The sequence below is a fragment of the Schistocerca nitens genome, chromosome 1 (assembly GCF_023898315.1).
Source record: "Schistocerca nitens isolate TAMUIC-IGC-003100 chromosome 1, iqSchNite1.1, whole genome shotgun sequence".
NCBI classification, from domain to species: Eukaryota; Metazoa; Arthropoda; class Insecta; order Orthoptera; family Acrididae; genus Schistocerca; species Schistocerca nitens.
This window is the reverse complement of record NC_064614.1, coordinates 247,678,101-247,701,764: the sequence shown is the minus strand read 5'-3', so window position 1 is coordinate 247,701,764 and position 23,664 is coordinate 247,678,101. Positions and strand designations below refer to the sequence as shown.

Here is a 23,664-nt window from a genome sequence, read left to right as displayed (position 1 = left end):
AAATGAGCTGTTCTGTTTTCACCTACATAGACATGTTTGAGCACTTGAATTTTTACATGACTTATAGATATTACTGACATTGATAAAGCCTCACAATGAAATATATTAAATTGTTTTTATAACAGTACATTGAGGTGAGAGTTTTATCAGTTGTTTTCAAAAGTCGATAAATGCTTATAATTATTGCTGGTATCACTTACGTTGCCTTCAATTCCGTGTATTTTTTCCCCACAACTAACTTCTGTATGTACTGCAGTGTTTATTATATAATAAACACTACAGCCCTGAATTGTTATCAGATGCGTATTTTCGCATATATTCTTTTATATAGCATTTTTTAATTTATAGTTTTGACTTAATTGAGATTAGATTTACTTTCATTCCAATTGATCCAAAGTGAGGAGGTCCTCCAGGATTAGAACATCTCAGAAAAACAAAATACATGACAAATGTTTACAATTAAAACAAATAAGCAATAAGAAAAATACAGTGGCGTACAGCAAAAATAGCAATATAATTATTTTAACATAACTGTTTAGCTTATATCATTATTATCAGTGCTACATGAAGTACGGAATGAATAACACAAAAAGTATTGCATGTTACAATCACATTGTTATTGTCAAGTTTTCCCTCTTACATCCATATACCATTCGTCTATGACATCTTTTTAAAACTCCTTTGCATCATCTGGAATTTCAAAATACTTTAGCAAGGCAGACACATCTTTCTTCTTTTCTTTGCTTACCATATTTTGTTTTGATAAAAGGTGGGATGTTAGTCCTGTTGGATGACACGGTTTCTTTCGTCTCAGGATGTCAACTTCTACTCTATCTCCAGAGTACTTATCACTTACTGGCACATTAACAATCTTCTTTGCTTTCTTGTATGATTTGACACGCTGCCCATTCATTTTGAATGGCACCTTGGATTTTAGTATTTTCTCTGCACTATCTTGTAGATTTTTGAAAACAGTCCAATCTGTATTAAGAACTTTGAGAGTACCATGCTCTTCTATAATATCGTGATATTCTTTAGGAGACAAGATGCTTTCTTTTTTTCTATAAGACTTCTCAATTCCACCAAACAATCGGTCTGGAGGCATATAGCTATGGCCACGAACAGGAGTGAAGCGACGAACAGTACTGAATTTTGCGCTCTTTTCCAAGTAGCTGTAAGCATCGCCATCATAACAGCTGTTGTTACTTTGGCTGCTGCAAGAATCTGAGAATAGATATATAGTACTGGTGCCATCATTTTTTTTATTTATTTTTTATCCAAGTCAGAAAGAAAGTAGAGCAAAGCTGAAGCAAATTGAGTGCATCCTCTTGAAGACTGTCTCCTAACAGCTTCGCTCTTTAGTACGGATCATGATGCGCAGGTTGTGTAAACATACTTAACACAGATAATCTCACTGACTACTAGTTTTGGATTAGGCTGGTTTTGCTGCATGTCAAAGCAAATGTTAACGACTGTAGGGTTATCTCCCTTCATTTCATCATAAAATTGCTTTGCACGAATTTTATTTAATCTGCGTCTAATTCGTGATTCACTCTACTCTGCAGTAATGTTTCTGCCTTTATTTACATGAAACCGACCTTACAAGTGCAGCAGGTGTCTGTATGAGATGTCCTGAATGATAGATTGAAATGTTTGTGAAATATATGTTTGTATTTTGATAAGGAGCATTGTTTCAATCCTAATTTTTTTTGTTTCTTCACGAAATCTCTTGAACATTTGACTGAGTGTGAGATCTAAAGGCAAATAACCTCTCGTAGACTTCCCCCTTACAAGGTGACTCACTCTGATTTATATATTGTTTTATATCATTCTCAATGGTAATAGTTACCTCCTTATGATCCTTTGCCGTTCTGTCGCCTCCTGTCCTTTCCTTTGGTAACCTTCCACCTTCATGGAACCTGCTAGCTAGATAGGTTAACCTATCCTTCGACATGCCAGATACTCCATGGAAAGTGGCAGCACAAAACAGGCACTACTTCACCATTCCTTTTTCTATTGGTATATTACACTATCACAGTTTTCTTCCTTTTTGCATTCTGGGTGTCCACTACTCTGCGCTGAGGTGAAGGAATTTAACAGAAACTTGCCTTATCCATTTTATGTAATGTCACATGATGAAAGTGCAAAATACCTTCGTACAGAGTTCAGCAGCTTTACCCCCTTTCATTCCTGTACCTTTTGAAGGTGAAACCTCAAATCCATGATTGCATTTTGTAGTAGGTTCCTTTTTACATTTTTTCTTTGCGTTTCAGGTCGACGTAAGATCACCTTGAATCGGGATTTTCTCCCATCGGAACATTCTTTGACCTGTATGCCGTTTTCAGAATCACAAGAATCGTCATCCATGCTGCTTCCGCCTGGAATACTTCTTTGTGCATGTATACCTAAGCGTCAAGTGAATACTCGTCTAAAAGTAAGCTGTAGGTGTTCAACCAACAATGCAGTCTGGTTGCAACACTATTCACGCCAGTAAATACTGTAACTACAATGAGTAATATAGCCTGAAGCAACCAGTATGCACCATTATTGTTAACTGCTTGCTGAGCCAAGAGAGCCGAGATACGAGAGAGTAATTGGTTCAAATGGCTCTGAGCACTATGGGACCTAACATCTGAGGTCATCAGTCCCCTAGAACTTAGAACTGCTTAAACCTAAGTAACCTAAGGACATCACACACATCCATGCCCGTGGCAGGATTCGAACCTGCGACCGTAGCGGTCGCGCGGTTCCAGACTGAAGCGCCTTAGAACCGCTCGGCCACACCGGCCGGCACGAGAGAGTAATTACTTCGCATATTTTGCTGTAACTATAAGAATGCATATATCGTGTTTCGCTAAAACCTTGCACTCTGGAGTGTTCATACGCACAGCAGTAGTTGGTTTTTGCTAAAACTTGGTTCATGGGTTGACGTAAAAGGCCAACTCAATTTAGAATTTTTTTTGCATATATCGAGTTTTGAAAAAACGTTCCTCAATTTCTTGTTGTAAAGACTGTGCGGCAGTAGCATGCGTCAAGATGGCGCGAGGGACCGGAAGTGCTTAACACACAGCGGGATTCTCCCGAAACTTGGGACATCCGCTTACGAAGCAGGCAGGTCCCCTAGCCGTTGCCGCGGCGTCGACGGCCGACTCTTTGGTGCTGCGGCCCCGCCTGGCCTCGCCGCTTCCCGCCGTTCCATTGTTCGGCGAGCTCTCGGTCTGTTGAGGCTTTGACTTTCACTCGCGAAGTATTCCCATACGCGGAGCCGTTTCTTGCGTCAATAGCAGCTCGCCGCTGCATCAGAGCCCTAGGGACCGCCGCCGCCGCCGGCTCGGAGCGGAGTGCGTCTTCCTGTCTGCAGCCTTTCAAAACAATGGGCGTGCGGCTCACGCAACTGCACACCTTCCGGCATTGCCTGATAAACGGCGGATTCAAACCAGGCGCCGTGGATCCGGCAACGGTTGAGCACTCACAGACGACGGACTTTCTCGAACGGGCAACCACCTCACGATACGGTTCCACTCGCTGGATCGTTACTGTGCTGTTCTAGTCCTCTGAGTTTTTCTCTTATCTTGTCATATGGCTTGGCTACTTTTTTTCGTTCTTTCCGTCGTTTAGCCTAGGTGAGTGAGAGAGTCACGGCAGAGAACTCAGACATTCCGGTTCCGCAATCTGCGCATGAGACGTAACAAGAACATTCGGGCCCCCAGAGGTAGTGACGTGAGGTGGCGTATAGCGGTTCCATCGGGAAACTTGCGTGGTCCACTAGGAGCCCCGAACCGCACTATAACCCTGGGTTCGGTTTGGGGCGGCAATGGCACGGGTGGACTGCTGTGGCCTGTTGTGGGGTGAACCACTGAGGGCTAAGGCGGGACGAAGCGCCTCCGTCGTTTCTAGGTCCTCAGTTCAATACACAATACAATCTCTCATTAGCATACAGGCTGTTTCGGTCTAGTCAATAAATTTAACGCAGGCGATCTCATTAGACGCCAGAGGGACTGGAGGTGAAAGGTCAGGAAAGAAAACAACGGCAGTCAATAATGGGCGAAAGCATCGGCAGTGGCATCTTACTTCAAACAACTGCAGCTTTCTCCTCCAATGGTTTAGGAAACTACTAGAATTTTAGATCAGGACAGCGGAATTTGAAGACTGTCCCACGTGAATATGGGACCAATTTTTTGACGACTGCCTCATCTCGCAACGTAGATGATTAGAAATGCAGAATGACGTCTTTTCACCAGGCACTTATTTAAAAATAGTGCTTTACGAATCACTGCTATGTAGTTTAGAGCTCTGCTGGAGATGTGGATACATCATCCTCTTAAGCTGTGTAAAACAAAAGTCCCATGCTATTCGCTGGTATGCACAGTATGCTTACCAGTGTACATGAACTCGGAAAAATTATCTACGAGGTGTGTGAGAAAAGTAATGAGACTGATATTATCTACAAAAGTTTTTATTTTTTTTTTCAAACAATATTGCCCCCTTCAAAGTAGTTCTATTCGGCAGCTATACACCGTCGGAGTCGTTGTTCCCAATCTTGGAAGCAGCGCTGAAAGGCTTCAACTGGTAGGGCCTTCAACATGTCGGCCAAATTCCCAAATGGTGTTCTTTTAAGACAGTTTTCATTTTCGTGAAAAGAAAAAAATGAATAAGGTAAGGTAAATAGGGGTCTGTGGAACAACAGGAGTGCCTTTTAGGTCAAAAGCTTCTTGATGGAAGTGGTCGTGTGACATGAGATGTTGTCATGCTGCAGCATCCACTTGCGTCCAATGTCCGGTCTCATTCTATTCACTCTTTTTCTGAGACTTTCAAGGACATCTTTGTAAAACGCTTGATTGGATTTGTCCTGGAGGGACAAAAATGGCTCTGAGCACTATGGTACTTAACATCTGAGGTCGTCAGTCCCCTAGACTTAGAACTACTTAAACCTAACTAACCTAAGGACATCACACACATCCATGCCTGAGCAGGATTCGAACCTGAGACCGCAGCAGCAGCGCAGTTGCAGACTGAAGCGCTTAGAACGGCTCGGTCACAACGGCCGGCGTAGAACATGCCTGAGACGCCCTTGGCAGACTTTCTCAACGAACACCCCCTCGTCGAACCTTGCAAAAACTGAAAACCGTCTTGAGAGATGAGTAGGGCAATATCCACCAAGGATTCCTCAACAGTTTGGTAGCCAGCATCAATAATACACTCCTGGAAATGGAAAAAAGAACACATTGACACCGGTGTGTCAGACCCACCATACTTGCTCCGGACACTGCGAGAGGGCTGTACAAGCAATGATCACACGCACGGCACAGCGGACACACCAGGAACCGCGGTGTTGGCCGTCGAATGGCGCTAGCTGCGCAGCATTTGTGCACCGCCGCCGTCAGTGGCAGCCAGTTTGCCGTGGCATACGGAGTTCCATCGCAGTCTTTAACACTGGTAACATGCCGCGACAGCGTGGACGTGAACCGTATGTGCAGTTGACGGACTTTGAGCTAGGGCGTATAGTGGGCATGCGGGAGGCCGGGTGGACGTACCGCCGAATTGCTCAACACGTGGGGCGTGAGGTCTCCACAGCACATCGATGTTGTCGCCAGTGGTCGGCGGAAGATGCACGTGCCCGTCGACCTGGGACCGGACCGCAGCGACGCACGGATGCACGCCAAGACCGTAGGATCCTACGCAGTGCCGTAGGGGACCGCACCGCCACTTCCCAGCAAATTAGGGACACTGTTGCTCCTGGGGTATCGGCGAGGACCATTCGCAACCGTCTCCATGAAGCTGGGCTACGGTCCCGCACACCGTTAGGCCGTCTTCCGCTCACGCCCCAACATCGTACAGCCCGCCTCCAGTGGTGTCGCGACAGGCGTGAATGGAGGGACGAATGGAGACGTGTCGTCTTCAGCGATGAGAGTCGCTTCTGCCTTGGTGCCAATGATGGTCGAATGCGTGTTTGGCGCCGTGCAGATGAGCGCCACAATCAGGACTGCATACGACCGAGGCACACAGGGCCAACACCCGGCATCATGGTGTGGGGAGCGATCTCCTACACTGGCCGTACACCACTGGTGATCGTCGAGGGGACACTGAATAGTGCACGGTACATCCAAACCGTCATCGAACCCATCGTTCTACCATTCCTAGACCGGCAAGGGAACTTGCTGTTCCAACAGGACAATGCACGTCCGCATGTATCCCGTGCCACCCAACGTGCTCTAGAAGGTGTAAGTCAACTACCCTGGCCAGCAAGATCTCCGGATCTGTCCCCCATTGAGCATGTTTGGGACTGGATGAAGCGTCGTCTCACGCGGTCTGCTCGTCCAGCACGAACGCTGGTCCAACTGAGGCGCCAGGTGGAAATGGCATGGCAAGCCGTTCCACAGGACTACATCCAGAATCTCTACGATCGTCTCCATGGGAGAATAGCAGCCTGCATTGCTGCGAAAGGTGGATATACACTGTACTAGTGCCGACATTGTGCATGCTCTGTGGCCTGTGTCTATGTGCCTGTGGTTCTGTCAGTGTGATCATGTGATGTATCTGACCCCAGGAATGTGTCAATAAAGTTTCCCCTTCCTGGGACAATGAATTCACGGTGTTCTTATTTCAATTTCCAGGAGTGTAGATGCAAAATGTCCATTAGTGCCCAATATGGACATATTCCTTACCAAGAGTCTGATATCGACCTTTGTGTTGGGTGTTTGACATGTGTCTAACACAAACGTTATTTGTGTCTGTTGACCTGCTATCCCGTCTGGTGAGATCTGTAACATTTTTCGTTATAATTATACCGCTCCACCTCTATTACGTATGTACTGAGTTTGATGCCGTCCACCATTGCCTGTGATTATTCCTTTTCAACAATGTCTCTGTTCCTTAGCAATTGTGAAGCAGCGTATTGTGACCAAATACGGCATAGAGCTGTTGGCTACAGTGTAAGCTCCGGCCGAAGTGGCCGTGCGGTTAAAGGCGCTGCAGTCTGGAACCGCAGGACCGCTACGGTCGCAGGTTCGAATCCTGCCTCGGGCATGGATGTTTGTGATGTCCTTAGGTTAGTTAGGTTTAACTAGTTCTGAGTTCTAGGGGACTAATGACCTCAGCAGTTGAGTCCCATAGTGCTCAGAGCCATTTGAACCATTTTTACAGTGTAAGCATGGCGAGATGTAAACATGCACCGACAAATACACGTACCAGTCCACCGGGTGCCTCCTCAAAGTACGGAACTTCCCTCGCACCCTTTGTAATTGAGTGAGTCATTTCTGCTTGTGTGCCCAGTGCTTTGTTTGCATGCACACCAGGTCAGAGGCGGTGCAGGCGCGGACGTAGACGGGTGTCCGCGGGGCACGCAGCGCTGGCCGGCTCTGGCAGTTAATATTGATCGTCGTCTCCCCCCCCCCCAGTCGTCCCCCCCCCCCCCCCCCATGACTCTGGCACGCAGCCGGCCACGGTATATTGGGCCGCGAGCCGCGGGTCACTGAGGTCGCGCTCCAGCACTGGGTGGCGCACGGTACTCACAGCTACGGCTGACGTGCTCTTCCAAATCTACTCTGCATTACAGTCTACTAAAGCTGCGGCCATCATCGTGGATCGAGGCCGCTAACTATAATGAGGTTCACAAACAGGTTCCGTGCGAAGCTCAGGTAGGTTGTGAAGAATACTTTCGCCATGGACACCCTATCTCAAAGTATAACAGGTTTTATTTGATAGGGACGAGTACCCTAGGACCCGGGAGCCTGACTGCCACAGTGTTGGAGCGAATCACAGCAACGAAAAGTAAATATTGTTAAAGCATTCGTGAAAGACCATGAGGTGCCTTTGGGCAATGAATTGAGAATCGAGATCAGTTCAAAATACAAAATGTAAATAGATTAAATATATAATGACTGGAAAGTTTCAACCCTAACTCAGTTTTAACTGAACCTTCGCTCTGATAACGAATTGGGATTCGTGGTGAACAGATATTGAATCTAAAGATGACCTTAACAAAGCTCCAAATCGGTAATTCGAATTAACATAAAAGTGACCCAGACGGTATCTGCTTTAATTACAGTCTCAATAAAGGTTTTTCCAATTATGTAGCTTTTTGCGATAATTTCACTTCACGCTAGTAATGTATATACACTACTGGCCATTAAAATTGCTACACCAAGAAGAAATGCAGATGATAAACGGGTATTCATTAGACAAATATATTATACTAGAACTGACATGTGATTACATTTTCACGCAATTTGGGTGCATAGATCCTGAGAAATCAGTACCCAGAACAGCCACCTCTGGCCGTAATAACGGCCTTGATACGCCTGGGCATTGAGTCGAACAGAGCTTCGATGGCGTGTACAGGTACAGCTGCCCATGCAGCTTCAACACGATACCACAGTTCATCAAGAGTAGTGACTGGCATATTGTGACGAGCCAGTTGCTCGGCCACCATTGACCAGACGTTTTCAGTTGGTGAGAGATCTGGAGAATGTGCTGGCCAGGGCAGCAGTCGAACTTTTTCTGTATCCAGTAACGCCCATACAGGACCTGCAACATGCGGTCGTCCATTATCCTGCTGAAATGTAGGGTTTCGCAGGGATCGAATGAAGGGTAGAGCCACGGGTCGTAACACATCTGAAATGTAACGTCCACTGTTCAAAGTGCCGTCAGTGCGAACAAGAGGTGACGGAGACGCGTAATCAATGGCACGCCATACCATCACGCCAGGTGATACGCCAGTACGGCGATGACGAATACACGCTTCCAATGTGCGTTCACCGCGATGTCGCCAAACACGGATGCGACCATCACGATGCTTCATCCGAAAAAATGACATTTTGCCATTCGTGCACCCAGGTTCGTCGTTGAGTACACCATCGCAGGCGCTCCTGTCTGTGATGCAGCGTCAAGGGTAACCGCAGCCATGGTCTCCGAGCGGAGAGTCCATGCTGCTGCAAACGCCGTCGAACTGTTCGTGCAGATGATTTGAAATCACTTATAAACTGTTCTAATCGAAGGTACAGAGTCACCGTAATGTTCACAAGAATGCCAAACATGAAGAAATAGACCAATATGGCTGAAACTTGGTGTGCGTTCTTTCCAAAGATGCTACTAACTAAACATGACCTCTATATGCGGCGGTGGTGCCATCTCTCGGACTTTGCGCGTACTTTTCAAATGCCCCTCGTTCCGCTCATTAGCGCAAATCAGATTTAACAGTAGTATATGAAGGAAACTGTTACGTACCCTTCGTACATATTCTAATAAATGCAAAAAAAAAAGAGCCGTATGAATACTTCTAAGACATTTCACGGAGACTTTTGTATTGTTGTTCATTATTGTGAGCGCTGTATCGCATTACAGAACCTTTAAGGGCACGTCATCATTAAGTTTAAATCTACAAGTATTCTAATGTTAACTCATGGATCGAGACGTGGCTGCACGATCCGTTACAGCCTATGCGGATGAGATGCCTGTCATCTCGACTGCTAATGATACGAGGCCGTTGGGATCCAGCACGGCGTTCCGTATTACCCTCCTGGACCCACCGATTCCATATTCTGCTAACAGTCATTGGATCTCGACCAACGCGATCAGCAATGTCGCGATACGATAAACCGCAATCGCGATAGGCTACAATCCGACCTTTATCAAAGTCGGAAACGTGATGGTACGCATTTCTCCTCCTTAAAAGAGGCATCACAACAACGTTTCACCAGGCAACGCCGGTCAACTGCTGTTTGTGTATGAGAAATCGGTTGGAAACTTTCATCGTGTCAACACGTTGTAGGTATCGCCACCGGCGCCAGCCTTGTGTGAATGCTCTGAAAAGCTAATCATTTCCATATCACAGCATCATCTTCCTGTAGGTTAAATTTCGCGTCTGTAGCACGTCATCTTCGTGGTGTAGCAGTTTTAATGGCCAGTAGTGTACTCCTGGCAATATACATATCTCATGTTTACGCTGAGCACACAGATTATTAGCGCTTGGAGCACTTTGCTTATTAACGGTAAAGATGTATCAGATCGTATATAGGATTCTGTATTGGCTTAAAGGTTTTGAGCTGTCTTATATAACTTGCAGATTTTAAGTCCGACTAGGTCCGCTTACGTTTGTCTACTATTTGGGGATAACCGTGGCCTCAACCCAGCAGTTATCAAGGGATTGGAAGCTATACAAGAGGATACGCCGAAGTGACGAAAGTCTTGGGATACCAAACTAATATCTTCCCGAACCTCCTTTTCCCCGGCGTAGTGCCGCAACTCGACATTGCCTGGATTCGCCCAGTATTTGGAAATTCGTTGCGGAAATACTGAGTCATGCTGCCTCTATAGCCACCGATATCTGCGAAAGAATGGCCGGTGCAGGATTGTGTGCAAGAACTGATCCCTCGATTACGTCCCATAAATGTTCGATGGGATTCATCTCGGGCGATCAGGGAGGCCAAATCATTCGAACTGCCCAGAATATTCTTCAAACCAATCGTGAAGAATTGTAGCCAGGTGATATGGCTCATTGTTATCCATAAAAATTCCATCGTTGTTTGGTAACATGGAGTCCACGAATGGCTGCAAATGAAGTAGCCGAACATAACCATTTGCATTCAATGATCGGTTCGGTTGGACCAGTCCGTTCCATGTAAGCACAGCGCACATCATTGTGGATTCACCACTAGTTTGCACGGTGCCTTGTTGACAACCTGGGTCCATGGCTTCGTGGCTCCTGCGCCACGCTCGAACCCTGTCAACTGAAGTCGGGACTCCGCTGACCAGCCCGCGATTTTCAAGTCGTCTCTGGTCCAGTCGATATGGTCACGAGCCTAGGAGAGGCGCTGAAGGCGATGTCGTGCTGTTAGCAGAGGCACTCGCATCGTTCGTCTGTTTCCATAGCCCATTAACGCCAAATTTCGCCACACTGCCCTAACCGATACATTCGTTGTGCGTCCCGGGCAGACTGCACCAATTGTTTTCTCAGTTCCAGCGAAAACCGCCTTCGTCGCTATCTCAGACTTTGGCGGTGGCGCTCTACTCGGAACTAAGCGGTTAGTATCCTGCTTGAGGAAGCAGTTTTTGCTCTCAGTACAGGGTGATTCAAAAAGAATACCACAACTTTAAAAATGTGTATTTAATGAAAGAAACATAATATAACCTTCTGTTATACATCATTACAAAGAGCATTTAAAAAGGTTTTTTTTCACTCAAAAACAAGTTCAGAGATGTTCAATATGGCCCCCTCCAGACACACGAGCAATATCAACCCGATACTCCAACTCGTTCCACACTCTCTGTAGCATATCAGGCGTAACAGTTTGGATAGCTGCTGTTATTTCTCGTTTCAAATCATCAATGGTGGCTGGGAGAGGTGGCCGAAACACCATATCTTTAACATACCCCCATAAGAAAAAATCGCAGGGGGTAAGATCAGGGCTTCTTGGAGGCCAGTGATGAAGTGCTCTGTCACGGGCTGCCTGGCGGCCGATCCATCGCCTCGGGTAGTTGACGTTCAGGTTTCATAACTAACCTTTTTCGTAGGACTCTCCATACAGTTGATTGTGGAATTTGCAGCTCTCTGCTAGCTCTGCGAGTCGATTTTCCTGGGCTGCGAACAAATGCTTGCTGGATGCGTGCTACATTTTCATCACTCGTTCTCGGCCGTCCAGAACTTTTCCCTTTGCACAAACACCCATTCTCTGTAAACTGTTTATACCAACGTTTGATACACCACCTATCAGGAGGTTTAACACCATACTTCGTTCGAAATGCACGCTGAACAACTGTCGTCGATTCACTTCTGCCGTACTCAATAACACAAAAAGCTTTCTGTTGAGCGGTCGCCATCTTAGCATCAACTGACGCTGACGCCTAGTCAACAGCACCTCAAGCGAACAAATGTACAACTAAATGAAACTTTATAGCTCCCTTAATTCGCCGACAGATAGTGCTTAGCTCTGCCTTTTGTCGTTGCAGAGTTTTAAATTCCTAAAGTTGTGGTATTCTTTTTGAATCACCCTGTACTTTGGCCATCGAGTGCTTTTTCATCAAGGTCCTGATCACAACACATTCCGCCAATCTCCCAACAATATCACACGAGTGAGACATACGACGCTGTTAATAGAGGTCCGTCTGACGGACGGGGACAATAACGGAGCAGCTCCATAGTACTCTTATTGTTATTGTGGAATAAGCTATATGACTGCAGTGTGTTTACCCCTGCCCCTTCTCCCTGTAACTGTCAGCAACAAAACAGGCAGAGCACTAAGCCGTGCAGACACTCGGACGTGTCCCGAAGAACAGACAGTATAAATAATTACGGTGATGACGGACAATGGTCCGTTCAGTGCAGACGCACATCAAGCTCGAACGCTTGCGGGAATCGGCGAGATGCCGCGAGCAGGGGCACTGCATCAGTAGTGTGTGGTATAAGTTTAGAATTTGGGTCTGGCGAGAGGTGGGGTGAACACTGTACCCGGATGGCGTAGTGGTCAACGCATCTGCCTAGCAAGCAGGAGACCGAGATTCGAATCACGGTCTGGTACAAAATTTCAACATGCCTACTGCCAGCTAATGTCATTAATTCATTTGCGTCCTGACTCATCAGTCACCTATACAGGACAGATGCAATTACAGACAAAACACATTTCGTGAAGCAAACGTACCACTAAGCAAGACAATTTCCATTTTGAACCACTGAACATCTCGGAGGTGCCCCAGCTAACTGTGCCATACTACTTAACTTTATAACCAATTTTAGTTTTGATGAGGAGGCGATTTCTGTGGTATCCTTTTGACTTTGTTTGGACCATGTAGGTTGTAATGTACCACTACGCTAAGTGGCTCAACATTTATTCTTACGCTGTGGGCGAGCGGTTCTAGGCGCTTCTGTCCGGAACCACGCTGCTGCTACCGTCGCAGGTTCGAATCCTGCCTCGAGCATGGATGTGTGTGATGTCCTTAGGTTAGCTAGGTTTAAGTAGTTTACGGTCTAGGGGACGGAGGACCTCAGATGTTAAGTCCCATAGTGCTTAGAGCCATATGAACTATTTGATTTATTCTTAAGGGGACGAATTCTCCAACATTTTCTAATATATTTTCACTCTGAGAGAACTCTGTACTGATAGTGTATGCTGTACACTAAGATCTTGATTTAATTAAATATTTTGATCATCATAGCTGTCGCAGCCGCCTACTATAGGATATGCAAGGAACTTCAAACACACTTCGAATTACCTCTAGCCGAATAATATTTTTAAAAATATTTTTTTGTTAGTAATATAAATCTTAGCCCGTTGCGGTCTTTTGAGCCGTGATTTTCCTTCTTCAACATAATTTTTCTTTAGTTTCCTGAGATTAGTTTTCGATGACACTCTAGATGTATTATAGCTCCTATTCCCTTTCAGTCAAAAGTGTTACGTCATCTGCATTTTATGTCATAGTCACCTTCTCACGTCACATCTTAATAGCGCATAGTTCTATTAATTTCCTTTTAGTTCATTCAACCACTTCTGAACCGTACACATTGAATGACACAGACGGTAGTCAGTAATCCAGTTTTAAACACAGTCTTATCTCAGTTGTCTGCTTATGTTGTCCACATCTCAGCATCGTTTGTTCGTCTTCATATGAGCTCTACATCAGTCTTATGCTCTCTATTTTCCTGTTTTCCTTGGTATCTGATGGACACGTGCAGTGCTAACTTAAGAAATATTGTTATTATGAGGGTTATAATTTTTGGAGCATTTAAACACATTAATTCCTTAAGCTCAGAAACATCGTGGAAACTAAACCAACTGTATGAAACCTCTCTTCACCATAAGAAAAATGAATTTAACCTTCGCTCTAACATTAAACACTGGACATCTCTGGCAGCAAAATCATCAAACGGAGTCGTCCATTTTTATGCATGTTACGCGATATTTCAGACTTACATCGGTCGATATCCTAAATCGGTTTCTTAAAGGAAAAAACTCGCTCTTTTCCCGAATTAGTCAAACCGGAGATTCTGATACTTCGCAAAATAGTTTCAGCTTAATACTTGTAGATTTAAAATTAATGAGGACTTACCCTTAAAGGTTCTGTAATGCGATATAGCACTCACAACAATGAACAACAATGCAAATGTCTCCGTGAAATGTCTTATAAGTATTCTTATGGCTCCATTTTTTGAAACTACTAGAATATGTACGAAGGGTACGTAACAGTTTCCTTCATATACTACTGTTAAATCTGCTTTGCGCTAATGAGGGGTAACGAGGGGCGTTTGAAAAGTCCGCGCAAAGTCCGAGAGATGACACCACCACCGCGTATCGAGGTCATGTTTAGTTAGTAGCAACTTTGGAAAGAACTTACACCAAGTTTCAGCCATATTGGTCTATTTATTGTGTTTGGCATTCGTGTGAATATTACGGTGACTCTGCACCTTCAATTAGAACAGTTTATAAGTGGTTTCAAAATTTTCTGAGTGGCCATATGGGCACAAGTGATGCTGAACGTTACGACTCCAGAAAACATTGATAAAATCTATGATATGGTGATGGCTCACAGAAGAGTTATAGTGCGTGAGATTGCTAGTGCTGTGGGCATATAGGATGAACGGGTACGTAATATTTTGCATAAACATTTGGACATGAGAAAGCTATCCGCAAGATTGGTTCCGCGATTACTCACGCTTGACCAAAAACGGAATTGTGTGAAGTGTTGCAAGGACGGTTTGCAGTTGTTCAGGAAGAATCCGCAGGACTTTAAGCGCCCTTTCGTCACTCCTGAGACCAAACAACAATCTAAACAATGGGTTACCAAGGAGAATCTGCACCAAAAAAGGCGAAGACCATTCCTTCGTCCGGAAAGGTTATGGCGACTGTCTTTTGGGATTCGCAAGGGATAATCCACATCGACTATGTGGAAAAGGGTAAAACTATTACAGATGCATATTATTCATCGTTATTGGACCGTTATAAAACCGAGCTGCAAGAAAAACGACAATGCACCAGCACACACCTCAGCAGTTGTGGTCGCAAAATGAATGGAAATGGTAGTCCAATTCGTTTCACATCTCCCCTATTCTCCAGGCTTGGTTCCCTCGGACTACTGTTTGTTCCCCAATGTGAAGAAATGGCTGGCGGGACAAAGATTTTATTCAAACGAGGTGGTGATTGCAGCAACTAATAGCTATTTTACAGACTCGAACAATTCCTATTTTACGGAAGGGAACAACAGATTAGAACAGCGTTGGACGAAGTGTATAAGCCTAAAAGGAGACTATGTCGAAAAATAAAAAAGTTTTACCCCAAACACGTAAGTAGTTTTTATTTTTGCACGGACTTTTCAAACGCCCCTCGAACTTCATGGTCTTTCTTGCTTAAAACTCAATGACAACAACTGACTTCACACAGTCTTTATATTTGCACTACCAATGTTTCTCAATAATATATTGTCTTTATATGGGGGGTTTATAATGCTGTTGTTATCTATAAAGGTTAATTTGATACGTAGAAAAACAGTAAACTGTCTTGTTGCTACAATACGTCATTTTTAGAGATGTTATTTATGCATAAACTGTTAAATACATTGCTTGGTTATAAGCCCTTACGTGGAAAGTCATGTATTTGTTTGTTTCATGATACGCGTGCTTATATGCGAACATTTTAAATTCCTTTGCAGACTCCTCCGATTCTTAAATGGAGTGCAACGTAAACCGAATCCACCTCCCCAGTCTTCCATGTCTGAGAGCGTCAAAGTCTAAACGAGAAGCGTTCATCGCGCTGTCGAGGACAAATTTCCAGCCGTAAGAGACCCTGGCAAATAAAATTCTCCCGTACAAAAAGAGCCGGAGGGGCCGTTGGAGGCGGCGTAGCGTGAATATCTTTCCGCGCTGTGCATTGTGCCGCTCGATGGCGCTGGCACTTCGCCAGGAGAGTTTGGACGGGAAGGAAAAATATTATGGCCTCTAAGGGCGCGGCCAAATTTCACTTCTCTGAAGTTTTCCGCTTTTAGGCCCCTCGACAACGTAAATATTTAACGTGCAGCTGGCGTGTTTGAATCCAGCAGCGACGTGGGTCCGACACTTGTAAACCCACATTGGCTTCCGCCGCTGAGAGCATGGCGCAGAGTAATCCGAGTCAGCGTTTTAACTGCCACTGAACACTCCGGCAGAATGTGAAAGGTTATCTGTTCCTGCCGTAAAAGCCTCATTGTGCTTAATCTCTTCCTGCGATTTCGACAAAATCAGACTGGGAGATTGAAGAGTAATAACCACACCATAAGGGAATCTGAACGATTGCCACCTTACTTTTATGAGTTTATATAATTACTTGTCTTTCACTTCCTTTTGCATTTAACATCTCATCTGCTTCTGCTATAAACCCTATTAAGAGGCGATGATAATTACGTCAGTTACGTTCCGTAATTCTGATGAGTAGTGCGGCTTAATTAATACGCTACTGAGCAGCCAAATATATCGCAACCCGGCAAGAACAGTGGCACAACTCAAAAATGCAGTACTTGTGAAAAATCGACCTAAAGAATTCTACAAAACTTACATTGCAGTAGCATATGCGCCCTTTAAATTTCTAGTTGGTAGTTTAAGCAGTAAATTCCATTATGGACCATACAACAGTAATATGGACATGTAGTTCTGTACTCGTTAAATATGAGGTGTTGCCAGGTAATTATTAATAAATTCTTCGAGTTGTGCTACTCTTCTTGATTTTCTAAATGACTGCTCGTGTAGTAATTCAACCACTTTCTCTTACTTTAATGTAATGTGACATTCGAACGTCGATCACGCAAAATTAGTACTTAAGTTGAAATAAAAAATGAAAAAAAAAGTTCAAATCTTTGTATTAGAAAAATAAAACACGTAAAATAGTAATTTATGGAAATTAGTATAGTTTTACAATTTAGTAATCAACATGCACTAGGTACAATTTAAGGAACACATTTTACGAAATCAGAGAATCATAAATGGGCTTATATGTTGTGGTAACACCTTTCGCCGAGAGAAAGTGTACATTGTGAACTTTCTTTACAAAAGAAATTTCCATTTTTTTTTTTCTGGTACGCTGCAACGCACGAATTTTCGTAATATTTACAACAGTTGTAACCCTCAAAACATTGTCTATACCTTTAGACACGCATACCTGTCTGAAGGATATTATAAAATAGACATAGCATAAACAGACAGTGTAATAATCAATGATACTAAAAATTATATTCAGCTTCACCTCATACGTCAGAAGTTTCACAACTCAGAATGTGCCGCTCTTGTTGAATGACCCATGCACACCTTCCAGTAGCAACGCTGAAGTGAATCTGTTCTTGCCGTGGCGAATCATGAAGTAACGTCAACAAAACTGACTCAACTACCCTGAAGGATGCAAACTGCGAGATAGAGGGGTGACGTTTTCCGTGCGCGTTGGGGCACTTCACACGTCTTTTTCAGTACCAAAAACTGAAAATCGCCGTTTTTTGACTCATCACTTTTCTTGCCGGTGTGAGATATATTTGTTGCTGTAAAAGCTATCAATAGTTCAGAAGAAAATCGCGCTTCTGATCTACGTAATAACCAGCTAGCCTGTATGCACAAAAACTTCATCATATTGAATGGTTCAAACGGCGCTGAGCACTATGCGACTTAACTTCTGAGGTCATCAGTCGCCTAGAACTTAGAACTAATTAAACCTAACTAACCTAAGGACATCACACACATCCATGCCCGAGGCAGGATTCGAACCTGCGACCGTAGCGGTCCGCCGGTTCCAGACAGTAGCGCCCAGAACCGCACGGCCACTTCGGCCGGCTTCATCATATTGACAAAGCTTTCTTAATTGGCTTTATTACCTCAATACATTGTTGTCTTTTAAATTATGTAGAAAGAACTTACAATTTTCAAATGCAGAACTAATATCTTGTAAACAGTATTTCATTGAAAACACCGATTTCCTCACGCTATCTTTCTGGTTTCCAAGACTTTATTTTTCTCGTGCTTCATCTACGCTGTGAGTACAAAATAATTTTCCCGCCGGAAGCAATGAGAATAATGTCTTCAATAAATATGTTCGCCACCTGAGTATAATTTGGAAAGATCGCAATATTTAATTTGCCTCTTTTCCGGAAAAAATAGTTATATATGCTGCCAGAAAGAATTAATTATTGTGACTTTTCTTGTGCTACGTTAACTACTAACATCCACAGTCATTATTTTGTCCTTACCAGAAATAAAAAAAACAAACTTAGAGCTACGTCTTCAGTGCAATGTCGTGTTCAACAAACTTTAAAAAATCAATTTTCAGTCAGTAAAAACCTCAGGTATGACACTGTTAAATGGCAATAATTTTGAATTGAATTTCATATCTCCATAGACATTTATTCCACCACTAATTATAGCAGAATAACTACATGAGCCATCTTGCTATATCTTTCCTTAAAATTCTCTATAGTGCCATTCAGTTCGAAAAGAATAAAAAATAAATTCTGCTAAGATCCGTCTATTTAACAACCAGAGAAAATTCTTTAGTCCATTTCAGGCGTGCGCTACTTTCGAGTGGCATCATTGCAAAACTAGTTATATTCCCAGACTTCGAAACAATCTGTACCTAACTGAGAATAATCGTGTTTTACTTTCATTACATTACCATTCAGAACCTTTCTGCCTGAGTAGCAAAAGCAGTAGGCTTGGTCTCTTGCTAAAAATGTGACATCGTCACAGCCCTGACAAAACGCAATATCTCTTAACTGTGACTGCAAAGGGACTAGCGAATGGAATGAATGATTCTTCTCATTACAATGGTATACGAAAAATGATTGTTTATGGTTCCAGGTTTAAGGCGCCTAGGTCTTGTTTGTGTCCTCGGGATGCGTGGATTCCTTTGTAATGCTACTGCTACTACGATCATTGCTTTTTTTCGCCGCGTACCGGATGGCGCGTCGGTCGTCTCCGTGGTCCACCTTTTTTTCGCTCACACTTCTACTGCGCGTCGTTTTCTATTGGATGTTTTCTTTTTCGCCTGAAACATTACAAAACAAATGTCTTACAACACAAAGTACAGGCGGATCGCATTACCATGGAGCAGAAAAATAACAAATATTACAGCAGGTATTACCGTTTTGTAGCTCGACGCGTCAGTGAGAAGCTAGTAAACGTGGCGTTCCCAAAATGGCACATTACGTCCAAAGAGAACTGATCCAGGCTACCGAAGCTTCACCAAAGCTTCCTTTAATCTTTTACGTGCGCCGACAGGACGCTCTCTTAGTGCCACAAAAGTGCCGCACGTAACGAATCTCTTGCTTTCAAACAGAAACGTGCAGATGAGGGACCCTTCACATTTCACTCTCTGCTCTCTCGTGTTGTTAGCTTCGCAGCAGGAGCCGTCTGATAACGAGGACGGGACAGTCCTACGATTCTCACCATTCGATAGGAGACTGCTTTGTAGAGGCAACTCAGCACCAGGTAACTAACTGGAACAGTAACTGTGTTCATTTCCTTAATACATTGCATTCGTATATAAAAGTGAACTTCGATTTGTAATTATTAATTACGGGTACAGCGAAAGTCTGTATGACACAGCTTTTAAATGATCGGGCTAAGTATGTGTGTGTGTGTGTGTGTGTGTGTGTGTGTGTGTGTGTGTGTGTGTGTGTGCGCGCGCGCGCGCGCGCGCCTTGTTTCTTTACATTTCCGTCATGTCTGTTATGCTCTCGTATGGACTAGTACGAACATGTTACATGCACGTCTCTGAATTCTATCGATTTCTTTTGTCATGCTGACTTCATAAGCACACAAAAGTTACAATAATACTCTAGAATTGGTTGCATTAGCGTCTTCTATGCAATTTAGATGTACATTGACTTCCTCAGAACGCTTACAACAAATGTGAGTCTACTATTTGGCTTCCTTAACGCCGATGTCTTTTGGTATCGCTTCTTAGCATGTCTATAAATATTTAAAACCATATAGTGTGCTCCAGAAGTTTTCCACTAATTGTGCTATACAATCGGGTTCTTGTTGCGAAGCCGGCCGGAGTGGCCGTGCGGTTCTAGGCGCTACAGTCTGGAACCGCGTGACCGCTACGGTCGCAGGTTCGAATCCTGCCTCGGGCATGGGTGTGTGTGATGTCCTTAGGTTTAAGTAGTTCTAAGTTCTTGGGGACTGATGACCACAGCAGTTAAGTCCCATAGTGCTCAGAGCCATTTGAACCATTTTCTTGTTGCGAATTTCCTTGTTTGTGGCTTATTTTAGTTAAAAAATTATTTCTTTTTATTATGAAGGAATAAATTCAATGCCCCAGTACGATCGTGGCTTTCGCTCCGGGTCGCACGCTGCGGTCTGTATGAGGTGAACCGTGCCTTCTTTGTTAGTTGTTTGTGCCCTCTGGCCGTTGAATCAATGGAAAGCAGTGGGCGCTTCACCTTAAAAATATCGCCATAGTTCCTCGCTCGCCAGGCGTCACGCGATAGTCTGTTCGCGCTCGCTGCCGTCAGCACCGCGGCTGACGCTCTTTCAACTGTTCTCGGTAATCTCTCAGAACGGTGGCGAGCACCTCACTTCCAGTAACTGGTCTTTCTAACGCAATGTTCGACGTACTGGCGTTCCCAAGTTCCCGAATGAGAAACGTCCTTCCTTATCGTTCGATACGTGTGTTACCACCGTTTCCTGTTTCGCAAGGTATAGTTCTTCTGAATGCATTCAGCACCGTGTCTTCTAACTAAATATTACTTTCTGACAGATCTTTCTGTTACTTCTAACAACTACGATAGAAATACTTACGAGAGAATGGCACGATGTATAAAATACACAGATAAGCCAAAACATTATGACCACTTCCCACCGCAACGTTGGATGTCTCCTGGTGGCGTTTCGGGCACGTGACGCTGTAACAAAATTATGTTAGCGGAATGGCCACAGAGGGGGATGTTCCTAGCGAAGATATGTGGTGCAAATGGAGAAAGCCATTGAGGCAGGAGACTTTGACAAAGGGCAGACTATTATTACGCAGAGCCGTGAACAAGTACCTCCAAAACGGCGAAGCTGGTCGGATGTTCACGGACTACTGTTGTGAGCATCTACGGAAAGAGGTAGAAGTACAGTGAAACCACCACTAGAAGCTAAATCGTTGCCCGTCCATCGCTCCTCACGGGACGTCGGGTTCGGAGGCTTGTTTGCTCTGTAAAATAGGACAGATGATCTGTGGCATCTCTGCCGAAAGAGCACGAACATGTGTTTCGGAGAACACCGTTCATCGTATTGTTGAACATCGAACTCCGCAGCAGACAACCCCTACGTGTTCACATGTTGACACGACGACATCGCCAGTTAAGATAGTAGACGGCACGGGACCATCGGGATTAGATCGTCGATTAGTGGAAACATGTTGGCTCTTCGGGTGAATCGCATTTTTGCTACGTTAGGTTGATAGTCGCCACCACAAACTCTGTCATGGAGGTGAGCGGTGGCTCAAAACATGCAGCGCGCCACGGACGCACGCTGGTGGGAGCAGAATTATCCTATGAGAGACATTCTCATGCGCTTGCGTGTGACCTGTGGCAGTAATCAAAGACACGCTGACATCTGCTAACCAGCTGCATCCCTTCGTGCTGACGTCCTCCCCAACGGCGATGTCATCTTTCAGCAGTGTAATCGTCCGTGGCTCGGAGCTAAAACAGCGCCACAGTGATTTGAGGACCATTGTAGTGAACTCACGTTGATGTCTCGGCCACCAAATTCGCCTGATGTAAATCCAATGGAACCCATTTGGGACCGTATCGGACACCATCACCACGTACGCATATCATCGGCCCGTTATTTACGCAAATTACATGACTTGTGCGCTGACATCTAACGCCTCATATCTCCGAATACCTACCAACAAACTATCGGGTCCCTATACGCAAAGTCAGTGATGTATTTCGTTCCAAAGTCGGGCAGACAAACTATTAAGGAAGTGGCCATAATGTTTTGGCTCGTCGGTGTACACTATTCATTATAGTCTCTCTGTCTACGTAATTGTTCGATCAGCACACATACTTAGTCTCGCATTTGTGTGTGTGATCTGGTCTTCTTTAGTAAGTTCTTCAATCTAGCGTAAGCAGTAAACCACAAATTATTCAATTTATTCAAATTATCAATTATTTTATAGCTATTTATACTTTTGATTGCCTTTTCCAGCAAACATAATGTTATGATAGTAAGTAGTATACTATTGAACGACAGCAGCTATAGCCGCATCACTGGAATGGCAGCTTGAATTTAGGGTGTTTTTAATTAGATTAAATTTTGCTCCATTGTAAGCAGCATTCCGCAAGTCTGATCGGGCCTGAGTCCTAATCCGTGAGTGGTGTTTATGTTTACGTTTGTCACTGTTAAGCAGTTGTCTGAGTTTTCTACGTACTTACTTGCTTCGAACGTATAACGAACGGTGCACGAAAAAGGATCACTTACGATTGTCAATAAAATTATCGGGAACACGTTCGAAGAAATTGAGAGTGAATTTAGCGAATGATCTCTTTTAAATATGAATAAATCCAGTGTAGTGCTTAGAAACGCCTACACGAGGACAGAAAAAAAATGTTGTTTCCGATATGACGAGTTAGAGTATTGGATATAGTGGAAAAATTCTAGGAGAAACTTTAACGAAAAAAATAAAAAGAAAAAAGAAAACGGACAATACGCTGTTGCTTGATGAATTCTTGGGTACTGTTAAGGTGTTTGAAGGTGTCTGTGATGTTCAACAAGTAGAACTGAAAGAATAGACCGAAGGATTTCAGAGAGATCCGGATAGACAAATTTGTTCCCGAAATTTCGTTGCTCTACATCAATTATTTTTGGGTGTTGTGATTTTTTTCCGTCAGCGTATATAGTTACTTGCTTACAGATTTACGCACTTGACAGGGTGAAATTCTGTTATCAGTAAGAATAAGACGAAATTGCCTCAAATCGGATTTCTCTTGCTGTGCCTGCAGAGAGGAGATCGCGACACTGCGACGGCGGCGGTGGGCGGTAGGCGTGGCTGACAGCTGCTCGGCGACCACATCCCGCGCTGGACTAACGAGGTGAGCTGCGGGCCCCACAGGGCGCCACGCTTATATACCATATACTTATACCACTGTGCTAGCAAGCACGCGTCACGGTTAAATGGGACTGCGGAGGTGCTGTGCCTTGTTGTTCATTGTTCATTTAAATCAGCAAGCTCAATAAATATACTACCTGATCACAGATAACAAGCAATGTAACTCAGTCGAGTAATACTGCTAAAACTTAGCCGCAAGAGATGTGTCTCTAGACTACATTCATTAGGTGCTAATCTGCTGTTAGTTTATTCTACACATGAGGCCTTAGTTCACTTGGTATACCAGATAAATTGCTTTGAAACATAATTGTGATCTCTTTTCAAATAGCAAAGTCACTAATAACGTCACCAAGTGACTGGTAAACATGTAGTACACGCTTCTAAATTACAGTTCATGGTACATAAGTTTATGCTTATCTGTTCCTTCACTGTTCAGTTCACTCACACTAAACACTGTCACTGAGAGTGCCAATGTAGAATCAACGATGCCAACTAACAGACAAATATTCTCAAAATAGAAAAATGCTGAAGATTAGATGGGTAGATCACATAACTAATGGGGAGGTATTGAATAGGATTGGGGAGAAGAGGAGTTTGTGGCACAACTTGACTAGAAGAAGGGATC

At 44.1% G+C, this 23,664-nt stretch overlaps 1 protein-coding gene across 4 annotated transcripts in view; it reads left to right on the top strand.

Moving 5' to 3' along the window:
• LOC126246926 (skin secretory protein xP2-like) overlaps positions 1–23,664 on the top strand; it is a 579,526-nt gene that overhangs the window by 317,091 nt on the left and 238,771 nt on the right. For all 4 annotated transcript variants that reach the window (XM_049948438.1, XM_049948433.1, XM_049948434.1 and 1 more), the window contains one exon: positions 22,933–23,022. The gene's annotated coding sequence lies outside the window, so the exon portion shown is untranslated. The remainder of the gene's footprint in view (positions 1–22,932; positions 23,023–23,664) is intronic.